This window comes from Dermochelys coriacea, chromosome 9 (genome assembly GCF_009764565.3).
Source record: "Dermochelys coriacea isolate rDerCor1 chromosome 9, rDerCor1.pri.v4, whole genome shotgun sequence".
In the NCBI taxonomy this organism is placed as follows: domain Eukaryota; kingdom Metazoa; phylum Chordata; order Testudines; family Dermochelyidae; genus Dermochelys; species Dermochelys coriacea.
The window spans coordinates 29,152,176-29,167,029 of NC_050076.1; positions in this window are offsets into that span (position 1 = coordinate 29,152,176).

Here is a 14,854-nt window from a genome sequence, read left to right on the forward strand (position 1 = left end):
AAGATCTCACATTTACACAGGAATAGTTGAGAGAAATCTTTTCCCCATTTTTTCAAATTCAGCCCTTATATAAGCAGGTAACGCTTAACTGATTTCAATGGAGTTTTGCCTGTTTACACCAGGGCTGAATTTGACCCACTTTTTCATTTTTACCTTTCATGTACTACAGATATGTTTGCTAAATGTATAGTTTGAATATTCTTTCCAGTTTGACCAGTTTGATGTTGTTTTAATGATCTATTTTAATACTTATTTTTATTGGTTTCAGAATCTTCCTCTCTACTAGGTTTGTTATTTAAAAGTATTTACTTATCTATTCAAAAGTTTTATATCATGTAAATTCCATTTTTCCTTGTTCAACCATATCTCTGCTATTTTAATGTTTACCAATGAAAAAGTATTCAGAAGTCATATGCATACAGTGTTTCTAGATTCAGTATAAAAGATTTAACATTTCTGTAGCACTTTCCCTTCTTACCTCCCCTTTATTCACCCTTTCTCTATGCTTGGGCCCTGATCCTACAAATACTTATTGTGCTTAACTGTGAACAGTCCCACTCACTTCAGTAAATTTAAGCACATGTGCAAGTATTTGGGGTCTTAATTAGGGATCCATGAGCTTCCCTTTAAATTCTCCTTCCTGTCTCTCTTTCATTGATCTAAAATGCTAGCCAGATTACTTTCCATACTAGTTGTTTTGGTAGGGATGAAGTCCATTTCTCTGATAAAATGTTGCTTTTCAATTCAAAAGAATCCTGGGTTTTGCATTATTGTGTACATAATTCTCTCTGCTGATGGCTGAAAGAATTAAGTTCAGAGCAACATTGAGCCTTTGGCCACAAATACAATGTAGTTATAGCTATGTCTGATAAAGCCATTAGCTCTTACTATTGCTCGGATTATCATCCTCCAAATGTAGAAACTGTGGACATTCTAGGAGGTGCATAAATAGATTGGGAACTGTGTTAATTGCCTTGCCTTCAATATATCAGTCTCTTTTTAGTTCTCAGCTTCTGTTGGTGTTTTTCAGGCATTAGAGTTAAGTTCCAAGTCACAGTCAATCAAATGTAGTTATACAGCCTATGAAAATGGGTAGTATTTTGTCATTTATAGTATAAACAGCTGCTGAGTTTATCTACTTTGACCTATTTCTACCTAGCAGTTCCTCACATGAACTGTAGATGAAACAGTCTCTCTTCTCTCTCAGGAAGAAAGAACAGCATGAGAGGTACAGCACTGACTGTAGAGAAACCTTATGCTATGTTCTCTCTTCTCTCCCCCCACCAAAAAAACTTGTTAAGCTCTTTTAAGTCTTTCTCATATAAAGGAATACTGAATCCCCATTTTTCTTTACATTTATAAACAGATGGAGGCTCCATAGCAACCAAAGAATATTTCCGATGAGCATCATGCAGTAGCAATCCATGCATATGATGCACACTTTTACATTCCTTACATTCAACTGCCTGAGGAATTCTCTCATCTGACATAACCAGGAGAAGACCTACTATGAATTACACAAGATTTGCTAGTGTTTAGACGCAGATCTGGAAATAAATCTTCAAGACTCCAAGATTTCTTAGGGATGTTGGAGATGAGAAAGTGAACCAGACCTTGTAATAATTAATCCAGGCTCTGAGAGTATTCTGAGTATTTGGCTGCAGCTAACACGTTGGAGAAATTCTTGGGCCCGTGTGACACAGATCCCTGGCTCCTGAATTGTACCCCATAGAGGTGAGGCAGGGAGGCTGAGTAAAATAAACGTAGCAAAAAGTAATTGGGGTATTTATTGGGAAGGAATCAATATCCCTCTGGGGGGAAATGTCAAAGATAAGCTGTTAGGAACAGTATAAGTCACAACAAAAGGTCACTAGGGCTGAATGTTGCTCAGTGAGGTTACCTTAGGAGAGGGCAGGTAGAATGGAGGAATCTGCCTGCCCACCGATAACCCAGACTCTGGATGAAAATGGTCATCAATGAGGACTTTCATAGAACATTACTGGAAGGGTCTTAACAATTCCTGGTAATAGTGGGTCTGAATCTGCTCTCACATCTCCACTGCAACAAAAGGTATAAAATTGGTGTGAGATCAGAATCAGCGACATTGTGTTTCTTCCTTATGAATGTGGATACGTATGAATTAGTCATTCTATTTTTCATCATCTGTGTGAATAGTGACATCTCCTTTTTCCAGCTGCACTCGAAGCGTCATACACTTTGGAGTGTTCTGTGTGAGAAGTACACATTTGACACTAAAACACACTAAGATTGACTGGTATCTGGTGTTAGAGACATGGCAATAGATACAGATAACTTGACTGTTAGTTTTAATCTTTGTTTTTAAGAAGAAAGTCTTCCAGGGCTCCAGGATTTAAAAGTAAATAAATCATTTCCGGTACCCAGAGCCACTCGGAAGGGAGTGAAGGTGCCCCACATGAGTGGTGATAGCTGGAGGCTTTATGCATGGGGATGCCAGGAGCATATCAGGGCATCAGATATCATAGGAATTAACCACATATAACTAGTGGACTTTGCTATATTTTTACAAATAGTGTAGCTTGTGCATTTCCAGCCACTAGTCATCCCCTTCTGCAGCAGGAGGGGACAACAGTCACCTGTGTCGCATCCTCTAGGGCACTCATCAGTGCTAGCAATAGTAGAGGCCTCATACTTCCATTCAGAGAATGCAGGTAGTTCTGTTGTGGCTGACTCCTGTGTACAAGTGCTAGGAGAAGGACAGGCTCCTGAGTGCTTTGCTCACTGCACACCCATACTGAGTCAGCTGTCACTTGGCCCACAATTTTTAAAAAGGCTTTGATTAGTACTTTGAGTCTGTTTTGTACAAATGACTGGAAAACTATTAAGAAAGTACCTGACTCAAAGAATTTGCTATATTGCACAGGTATATAGCTAGAGCTCCACGGTTTACTCTAGACTAACGTCAGTGCGAGGGAGGTCAGAATCTAGGTCTTTAAATATTTAACAGTCTCAGTGTGAATTTTCTTTAATGTTTGACTTATTTGAAAGAAGTGTGATGTAAGTTCACTTTGTGTGGACTTACAAAAAATTGGTAAGAAAAATTGAACATGCTGATTATTTTAAAAGCAGTTTTTTATTGCAGAGTATATTGTCACCACCATGATTGTCCATGACAGCACAACTTACAACTGAAAAGTGTGAAAGGAATAATGGTGACCAAAGCTAAACATAAAACATTTTTCTATCCAGTCTTCCTTTTAAACTACGTAAAGCTACATTTCATTTATAAGGATTATATTGTAATTCTTCAAACATGATTCAGAGAAGCACATTCAAAGAAGCAGAGCAAAGTATAAAACATCTTTGTCACTAGAAAGTCTAGCTCTATTAGAATTGGAAATGTTCTGTTTAGGATTTTTAAAGGCAACTTTCAGCTCCATGAACAGTATTTCCATTTTAGGAGAATAAACATAAGAATAGCCGTTTGAAATCTGTATAAAATAGCACAGTTACTATTCAGACAATTTACGTAATCATTTAATGGTCACATTTTAAAAAATACTGAAAAATTGGCAGAAGCAGCAGGAAAACAAAAAGGGAAAAGAAAATACAATTAAATGTTATAACTTATTACTATTTTAAATTTCCTCTGTTTCTAGTTTAGGTTTGGAGTGGGGTCTGCCTCACACCTCAGTATACTAGGACAAATCAAGAGCAACTTTACAATGGGATTAAGCTGTCATAACACTGATCAGAGAAGAGAAGTAGACCCAGACCATATAGAAAAGCTGGTGTTGAGTGTTGTACATGAATATTTTAAAAGAAAAAATGGTAGCATAAATGCCTCAGATTTCTGATTTGAGATGTACTGGAACTGGAATATATGAAGCACTAAACTTTCAGCACTTGATATGTACTCTCTAGTTATCTCTTTCTGCTTGTATAAAATATAAAAGAAGCCATAAAAATCAAGTAAAGGATACTATTTTTTAATCTGCTATTGTATTTGAGATACAGTAGTTTCAGAAAGAAAGAAAATGTTAATGGCAAGAAAAGCAAATATCTTTAGTATATTTCATTAATTCATAATAATAAAAAGCTTTCATAAAACATAGCTGAGGATATAATTGGCAATATACTTGTCTGCCTGCATAGTTTCTTTACAGGTTGACTTTATTTGAGATTCAAGGAGGAGAAAACCATATTTCCCCTTGCCACGGAACTCAAAGGCATAGGCATACTTAATGCTCTGATCATAAGACTAGTCTACAGATGAACCAGCCACAGGGTCCGTAAGATAGAGATAGCAAAGATTATGTGAAAGAGAAATATCACAAAGCAAATGATTAGAGAGGAAGTTCTGATGGTTAAGCCCAGGACTAGGAGTCAGGAAATCTAGGTTCTCTTTCTATCTGTTCCACAAATTCATTGTGTGACCTTGGGGAAGCCACTTTATCTTTTTATGTTTTGTTTCCACCATTTTAAAATGGGGGTAATAACACCTACTTCACAGTGGTTTTCAGAGGATTATTTCATTAATTTTGTAAAATCTGAGATTGTCAGAAGTGCAGGTGTAATAGGTGTTTTGTGTACATACTGGGGAAAAACTTGACAGAAAATGAAACTATAATAATTTACAAGGGACTTTGTGGGTAGAGCCACGAATTAGAGGATGAATGTCTGGGCAAGGAGGCTGGGAGTTGGTGCAGCAATACTTTGACTGAAAATTGGGAGGGTAGACTGGGACTACCTGGGGGGAGGGATAGCTCAGTGGTTTGAGCATTGGCCTGCTAAACCGAGGGTTGTGAGTTCAATCCTTGAGGGGGCCATTTAGGGATCTGGGGCAAAAATTGAGGATTGGTCCTGCTTTGAGCAGGGGGTTGGACAAGATGATCTCCTGAGGTCCCTTCCAACCCTGATATTCTATGATTCTATGACTGAGTCAAGGTTCCTAGAGAGCTGAGAGTAGGACTGGACTGGGAAGCCTAAGGTGTAGTTATTCGGACTGGCTAGGTGAGGAGAATGGGACAAGGATACAGGGGTGGGGAAAAGGCAAGTCTATGACCGAGACAAGTTGGAGGAGATGAGGCAGATGGGGGTCAAACTTCAGAGTAATGGGCAGAAAGGTTCATGCCCACTAGATCACACTCCCTTCCAGAGACTGGAATGGACCTCAAGATTCCTGAGTCTCACCATTGCTCTGCTGTTAGCAAATATCTGTGAAACTCACTGAGTCTCATTCACTTCTAGTGATTAGTTCATATAAAAGATGACAACCTACAACTGCTATCAATTACTCTATTAGCTCAAGAGGCAGAGATATATGCTATGGATCTAAAGATTTCAACCTGACTGAGGACCTCGTGGTTTCCATAGGATGGCACATGATGGACTATCTGTTTGTTTGCTTTTTTAAAAACCTAGGAAATAAAACATGAACTATATTAAAAATATTAATGAGGTTTCAAAGTCAAGCATTCAGAATTTAGGAGATGCAGATTTAGGTTGCACCAACAATTCCTATTTTTTGAGTGCTTGACTTTGCAATCTTCAGAATGCTCTTGAAGTTCATTAGTGACATTGACAGTTTTAAACTCTGTTGAACAAACCTTCAAATACCTGCATAAATGGGTACGTGCTACTGGGACTGCATGTACAACTACCTGGTTTGTGTGTACAATAACCTAGAATTTGTGCAGCACACCCATTGTTCAGGCCTCTGAAAACTGTATCTGGCATTTCTATTATAAACACTCTGACATCACATGGACTATGAAATCTGGCTTATATAAAGTAAATTATTTTAAAAAACATGTCAGCTCTTAATCCACACTGGGTTTTGGAGATTTGAAATGAATAACATTTCAGTGTTTGACCACTTCTAGCTGCACAATAGCTTAATGTTTTAAAGGTAACATATTTTTCATGAACTTTTCAGTTACAAGTATGAAATGCTCCTTGGTCATTACTTTTATTTAAAAAAACAGTGAAATTCAAGTATAAAAAGTTGAGATGTGCATCTAACTCTTTACTAGTACAGGTCAGGAGATATGGACATATATTTATTGGGGAATAAACTTCTAGCTACATGATATCAAGAGGTAAATACTCAGGCAAAATTCCCAATATCTTCAGCTTTGCATGAGTAAGGGCCATATCTGGGCTACAGGATTTAGCCCTCCACCTTGCCTTTATTTGGGGTCTCTAATACTTTACTCCACAAGTAGCATATTTCACACTGATTTCAATGGACTGCTTGTGGAAGAAGGCACTATTCAACTAGAATAAGGGTGACCCTGATCCAGCAAACACTTAGTGGACACAGTTAACTTTATACGTATAAGTTATTCCATTGATTTTAGTGGGATTGTTCACATGCACAGAGTTGTTCAAGTGTTAGCAGAATTAGGGCATTGGTTTGGAAGCTCTCAGTCTAGGAACTATCATTTACTAGCTTGAGGGGAACCTCAGCATGTTGCCTTAATACAAATGAATGACAATGACATACGGTAAAGATTCATCTCACTATATTGCGAGATTTGCTGATGGATAAATTTATACTGTAAGTAGATATTTAGAGTGTAAGTTTGTTATTCGAAGTAAAATCTCAATTTAGTACTGTACAACTAAAGAAAAATAGAAAACAACATACAGATTATCTGGGCTATTTGTCCCATATTTATATTTTGTGCCATAGAGACTAGATAAAGCATCTGCTGCTTCTTTTGCAACTTCTTTCTGAGTTTAGAAAGAGAGAGAGAGGGAAAGATTCATTTTAGAAAAATTAAATGCTTTCACTTTGAGTCACTGAAAAGATCTGAGCTTCATTAAGCCAGCAAAATGTGCCTCCATAACTTTTTGAACAACTTCTTGTTTTCTTGATCTCATTAATCATCTAAGCCCTAGTTTAGTTGAAAAGAGGAGAGCAGTAAATGCCTCAGAGAAGGTCTGTCATTTGCAGGCTCTGTTTCACCCCATGACAAAGAACAAATGGATTAATCATGTGTTTCAGGTCTAGCCTAATTTGATTTCCACTGGGCTAATGGAAGTTGGCCAATGGCTTTCTTTTTCTTTTTTATATACAAATTGTAGTGGGGTTTTGAACTGCACCTGTTCGTCTCTTTTAAACATGAATTATGTGGCCAATTTCATCCCTGTGTCTTAAACCAGAGGTATACAGTATCTTTAATGGTTGCATTTTGCTCATCATTATTGTATCTGAGCGCATAAGGCCACATAAGAAAGTAGTTTTGTATTCAGGACTCCATGCACTTTTACTGTTCAGTTTTCTCTCCAAAGAATTATTGGAAATGCTGCAGTTTGGTATTGGTTTGTGTGAGAAATAAAACCATAAGAGGTTTGTTTTTTTTAAAGAAAGAAGTATCATTCTGTTTTACATTGAATGGGAGCTGGGTGTGATGTACAAGGTACTTCAGAACATCTGTGTGTTCTCTGCTGGGAAGCTGAACAAATGTCTTAGGAGTCTTTCTTCAGACAGAGAAGATTAGATTTCATTTTGAAGTTGATTACAGGGACACAAATAGATGGCTGGAGCCTTGCTCCTTTGGGTCCTTCATTATTTCCATCTCTGTACTTCACAGTATACTAGATACTGTAATGCACAAAGTGTGGTTTCAGGTTAAAGAAAAATTAATGTTGAGGTATTGACTTTACACATATGGCCCCTATGTTTCCCTCCCTGGGGCAAAGGCAAAAGAGAGGAACATTTACTTCAAAACCTCTGCAAAGTTTGGAGAGCTAGATCTCCCCTGAATGCTGGTGATAGAATTGTGATGCAGGAAGGGATCATGGCCTGTCTTTGTTGCATTGGCTGGTGATCCATGGGAAACACCCCTTGTAACATGGATTGTCAGGACATTGGGTGGAGGAAGTCTCGCTTGAGCACCCCCAGTAACTGCAGGCTAGCCAGCCTGGTCTCTGTATTGCCTTTAGGCTCCTCTCCATTCCTCACAGCGCCACTTTGGTTGCTCATTGCTGGAACCCTCAGGAGGGCCCCCTCCGGAGTTTGTCATCTGTTACTGGAACCTTGTAGGGGGCCCCATCACCTGTCGGGCTGTGGCCTGTTGCTGGAACCCTGCCAGGGCCCCGCTGGCTGCCAGATCCAGAGTCCAGTAGCCCTTGGGGCTGAAGCAGAGAATGTCAGGCAGGTCTCTGGAAGTCAGGGATTCTGTGACATCAACGTAGCCGTACTCATGCGTCTTAGTGCCACTCTCTCAAATTTGGCCTGGTTGGCCCTCCCTAAAGTCACAACACCTCAAATGGGTAGTTGAGCCCAGCCAATCCTGTGGGACAGGAGCCAGGAGGTAACAGTTGGCATCACGTTCTCGGGTAAGTATCAACTGGCAGCCCAATATACCTCCCATCCCACAGCTGGGTGACATCCTGCTATCTATATCCTCTCATACCCCCCACCCTGGCCTCCATCCGCTTCTGCCCCCGAACTCCATCTCCACCACCGCTTTATCCTCTGCCCCCCCATGGGCCTGTGTGGGGGGCTATGTGTTTTCTGGGTTGTGTCTCAGCTCACTGCCCCTCTCCCTCAGTTGTCAGTTGGAGGTGGGGGATTTCTCCAGTTTTATTAATTTTGTATAACTAAGGCATGATGAATCCTAAAACCGTGCTGTAGAACAGTACTAGCGTGACCAGGATACATGCTACAGGAATTCATGTAAGACTGGAGAAGATGGAGAAATTAGTATTTCTGTGATACACTGCCCAGATGTAATTTTACCTAATTATCCCCTGTAGCAAATGACTTGTCTGTTTTGCAGGATTCCCATTGACATCAATAGGGGTACTTTGGGTAGACTAACCTAATATATGGTCCTTAGTGAGCAGAATCCAGCTAGGCAGAGAGGCACCACGTGTTATCAGTCACAGAGGCCTGATTTCTCAAGAATGCATTCAAAGTGAACAGTGAACCGTAATGGAATGTGCACAGATCAGAGGAGCAAATTAAGTATCTGATGTAATTGGGAATAGGAATGTTTATACATTTGGTTAGGTGATGGGGGCCTTAAATCCAAGTCAATTGCAGGTGCATGTCAAATTTTATCAAGATCATGATAAGAAGTAGGGCTGCTCAAAAAATTTCCATTGAAATTGTTTTTCAATGGAAAATTTGGTTTTCAACGATATGGTTTGTCACAAAAAAGCATCTGCTTTCCATGGAAAAATTTGACTTTTTGTCAAAACATTTGTTTTTAACAAAATTGAAATTGTTCATGGAAGACCCCCATCATTTTCTGACAAGCTCTAGTAAGAAAGAGAGATGAGTGGGAAGTAAGGAAAGAGAAGAGTGACATGAACCATGCTCTTGGAAGACAAGGTAGCAAAACTTGAACCTGCTATGCAGAATGGTCATTTCTCCCCCTCATTTCTTTTAAATTTTGAGATTTAAAATACCACTAGTCTGTGTCTCATTGATACTGTGCATATTCCTCTAAAAATCCTTTGTCTTTCCATCCTTTGGCATGTCAGAAACACCTTATATATTTCCTTATACTGTGAGAGCATTTTTAATTTGAAATCTCTATGTTGGAATCATTTATTAGGTGAGGAGTATGGGCAGGTGTATATTGGTGGGAGAGCAGATATCAAAAGGATAAAGGGAAAGGAGAAGGGATGGGAAGAGAAAAATAAGAATGGAAAAGAGACAAGGGGGGAACAGAATAAAGGAAAGAAAATTGGGAACTTGGGGATTTTGAGAATCCTGAGAAGAGAGAGATGTGAAAGGAGAATTAAGGGAAGGAAATAGAGATATTTAGAGGAAGGGGAGGGAAAGAGGTAGGGGGATTAGATAAGTTGAGAGGCTAAAAGGAGAAAAATAGACAGTTAAAAGGCTGAAATGATTTGAAACTGCAAATAAGAGGGAGCAGAGAACAGGAGATGGGCAGGGAGGAAGAAGTGATGGCCAATTTGAAGTTCAGACATTTTTACGCATCCCTGCCTCCCCTCCTCTCAAACCCCCTGCTGGTCTCTACCATCCCTCTTCATTGACCTACTGGAACACTTTGAATAACGTCATCCTAGATTCAGCACAAAACTAGGTGAAATTTGGCGGTTTCTACTAAGTTTTGTTTGAAGATTTGTGTTTTGTTTCAGCCTGGAACTCAGCGATCACTTAGAGCAAAACCTAAGCAAATATTCACACAGACCCTTGCAAAATGAAGCTCCATTTTCCTCAGAGCTTTGTTATTTACTCCTTCTAGTGACGGAGCCACACCTGACCACCTACATCGTGCAAGCATCACAGGGTGCCTCCTAATAGTATTGTAATATCTCATCCATGTGGCCCATCCTCCTACTGTCATACTGTCTATTTTCTGGTGTCAGTATTAGAAACTGCTCAACTAAAAATCTGTAGACAGTTACCAACACACTAATCTAATTGATTACTAGCTAAGAGATTTCTGTTGGAAGAGATCACAAAGCACATGGTCTCCCCTTACTCTTCAATACACGTGAACTACTGGCATTTCATTCTGCTCCAGGAAAGTCTGGACATATCTGAATTGACCTGGAAATCCACTTCCACATTAGCAACTTCATCATGAGCTGAATCCAGATGACAGAAATCGAGCTGCAAACAGAAATGAGGAGTGTCTCATTTTAGTGCTTACATAGTGCAATTGGCCAGGTGAGTATGTACAGTTGTAATGAAAAACTGTTGTGACAATGTTGGCACAACTCTAGAGACAATGCTTGATTTTATTTTTTGAATTGTGAACACGCATTTATAAAGGTATTTACAATCCTACTTTCAGAAAATCTCATCTATTTTCTCATTCTTCAGAAGCCTTAGGAAAGCATTTATTTAAATACAATATTGTTAGTACATTCAGATTTGCAAATGCTATGTATCCTTTAGGGTCTATATTTGGCTCATAGGGACAAATTCATCTCTGATGTGAGTGGATGCAATTCCTTTGATGTTAATGGAATTCTGCCCACTTATACCATGGGTGAATTTGGCTCATAGAGTCGAAACATGTAGATTGTGGGTGAATTTGGTATATCTGGTCTTTCAAATTAAGTCCATGTGAGTAGTGACCAAAATTGTTATATCTGGTGGTTGTTCTGCTTGCTTGTGGGAAATAAATTTAATCACTTCAGTTCAATTTCTGGTGGACAAGTGCCCACATCACAGAAATCAGGCATTAATTGGCCCCATTGTTGGTAGCCTCAGAAGAGAGAGAAAGGATTGAAAATACCTTCTCAGTACCTTTTGAGGAGGCTTTTCTAGAACAGGACAGAGGCACATTGGCAAGGCATTGTCACTGCTGTACCTGTTGTAGGGATAAAAGCAGGACTCTTGTCTCTAGAGCTGTTGATCTGGCCACTTCCACAAACACTAAATGTGCTCACAAATTATTTTTTAGTTTTAAAAAAGTGCCATCATTTGTTTAGAAATCTTGGACTTCCCCCAATTTGTACTGTGATACTTTTCACATTACCCTAGGCTGACACAATCTTTATCAGCTTCTCTGATAATTCAACAAAATTGTCTTGTTTTTCTTTTTTTTCAGTAACAAACATACTTTTTTCTGTCTCTAAACTGGGGTTACATATCTATTTCACACCAGTTACTGGAATAGCTGACAATCTTTAATGTATTTATCCTCAGAACACCACTGTGGGGTATGGAGTAACTATTATCTCCATTTTACCAGTGGAAACTGAGGCAAACTAAGATACTAGGTGACTTTCCAAAGGTGACACAGGAAAGTAGAGCACAGAATTGAATTTGGGTCTCCTAAGTCTCTTGCTAATGCCCTAATCACTGAACTATCCTTCCTCTCTTAGTTTCTCTCACCACAAAGCTATCATAAATTGTGTTTATAGCTATATAGAATTCAATTTCTTTATTAATACATTGTTTAAAATGCTTCTCTTGAGTTAAGGATGTGTTAAATCTTTCTCAGGAAGATGGTTTGTGACTTTCATTCCATTCAATATCTAGATGGATCAGAACAGGAGCCAAGGATTATTACATTTTAATGAAGTCATGAAATAATCTATTCTGGAGAATGTCCAATGTACTGTTGATGTACTAATGTACTCACTATAGTGCAGTATTATGGTATTAGTACAAATTATTTATGAGATGCTGAACATAGATTTTACAGTGCTAAAATTTAATATGCCTTTTTCAGGCTTTTCCGCATATATTGCTAATCTGGAGAATGAGCAGGAAAATGTTTGTGTTCATCTTACAACACCAATAAGATGTCAAATATGACAATGGCTCAAAATAATATTGACACCACCAAATAGTAATAAAACCGAAACATTTATGATACATAGATACTAAGTGTAGCTTGTCAGCTCAGGAAACCAGAAAAAATAGACCACATATTCAACCATACTAAAAATTACAGCAGATCAATCGCTTCCTTTCCAATGTATCCTATACTTGCTCTGCCAGTCATATCCTTTATTGTTAGGGGTTGTTGTAAACCCTTTGTTATACAGAGACTGCACCATGGTACACAAGGCTCCATTGTAATCCCAAGATAACAGGTGTTTGTTACTCTATATTTTATAAAAATAATCAGCTACTGGGTGTATACATGAGCATTAGCAGATTTTGTGGGCAAAACGATTAGATGATGTCTAATGTAGCGTAACCCATAGATTCCCTTAGACCTACTTACACCTGCTCTACCAAAGCATAAAGGAGTCTAAATTAACATAACTTAAATGCCCAGGAGCTGGGAGAAGGTGTATATTAAGGTCTGGATGAGGATTCTTTAACACACGCTTTCTTATACCTTATTCCACCTGCTGTTTATACTCCTTTGTACATCAGTTTAGGTGTAAGAGAGAATCTAGCAATGCCACTTTAGGTACCACTTCTGAATTTGGCCGCATATTATAATGATGTATGTACAGTATATGGTGAGTTACAGCTGCATATCTGAGATTTGAGACCATTGCAAGAAGCTGAAAAAAATTAAAGTGAAGAGTTAAATATAAAGAAAAGGAGTACTTGTGGCACCTTAGAGACTAACAAATTTGTTTGAGCATAAGCTTACATGAGCTACAGCTCACTTCATTGGATGTAGCTCACAAAAGCTTATGCTCAAATAAATTAGTTAGTCTCTAAGGTGCCACAAGTACTTCTTTTCTTTTTGCGAATACAGACTAACACGGCTGCTACTCTGAAACCAGTTAAATATGTGGCACTCTGTGTAAAAATGTCTCAGCTGTATGATGCTGGCCAAGTCCTTCATGAAGTTCACTTGTTTGTCATTCTGAGGATTCCCATGAAACATTTTCTCACTTCAAAAGACATCAGTAACCAGTCACAATCATAACTTTACATTGTACAGTCCTGTTCGGTTCTAGCCCCTTTCTTTGCCTATTAGTCCATTTGAAGTAGGGGTCCTCTCATTTGTCTGGTACAGCTCTTCTGTGCTACAATGTGTACATAATATTAAACTAATGTGATCATTGATACAATTTCTGCCAATGATCCTCAGGAAGCCTTCTACCTGTCAAAGCGATGAATGTGAGGAACAACATGAGTTGCTGCAATCAAGGCTAAAAGCAACATAAACCTCATGTTTCTGCTTGTTCTCTGTATAGCAAATACTGTCTGTCACATTTTATATTCCCCCTTCTTATTGCTCAGCAAGCAACTGACTTTTTCTTAGAGCTTCATTGGAGATTTTTTATTATTATTTGAACCTTCCTACTCTTCAAATAACTGAGATGCTAATAACACTAATGACTCTAGCCTATACTAGTTGGGAAAAGAGCACATCTATTCAGATGGACAGCTTCTGGGACTTAAAGGTCATGGCTCAGAAAGAGGGTTTAATTGCCTTTCTCAGTATACCAATCCATCCACATTTTAAGTAGTTCCTCAAGTTCCATCAGAAATCTGTCTTGCATGCAGAGAGAATCCATACAGAATTTGCTACACTGGCATTTTGTTTGGTTTTGTTCATTTCTGTTGTTTAGCTATTAAAGTTTTGCTGGGAGTGCAGGTGTTCCTGCATGTCTGTGCATTTGGTTCTCAGTCACAAAATGAAGCTAGCAGCTCAGGATTTATGTTTGTGGTTTTGATTATTTGATTCAAGGATTACATTCTATACATGCAGAAATATAAAGACACAAGCATACCTACCTGATGGATCATATACAACAATGAAATTAGTTACTTATCAGACTGACTTCTTAACTACTGCCCATATTGCTTTAACTAATTTAAACCTGTTGGAACAAAGCCTGAGTAATCAGTGTAACCATTTTCTATATAAGTGTGTGTAGAATTTGTAATGACGGGTGAAGTTTATCAGTTCATTCCTATGTTATTATTTTTCATATTTTCTTTACTATATTTAATTTTCAGTTCAAATGCTAACCTGTTAAATTTAGTTTTCAGGACAGGACCCCCTACCTCCATCCTCATTATCTGATTTTTGATCTCTGTTTGCCTCTGATATAGGGATGGATTAGATATAGTCATTATTAGGTTTTCCCCCAACTCCATTATTGTTGATCTCCCATTTGCCCTCACTCTTGTTTCACCTAGAAGCTAGCTGCTATTAAAGCTTCTGATTAATATTAGCCTAGTAAGAGAGGTCCAGCTTCTGCCCCTAGATCTATCATGCAGCTCCACTGAAGTCAATGCCCCATGATTGAATTTGGTTTAGTGATCATTAAAGGGCCTTTAAAAAATGTGTAAACTGGCTGAACAATCAAAATAGACACTGGTGGCTTCTTCATCCATTCAATCCAGTCACTGGAGTAACAGATGTTCTATCAATATTCAAACAGTAGGTGAGTCATTGTCATTTTTATTTGTGATTAATAGAAAAATCCCAAGATATTTCCATTGGCTCTA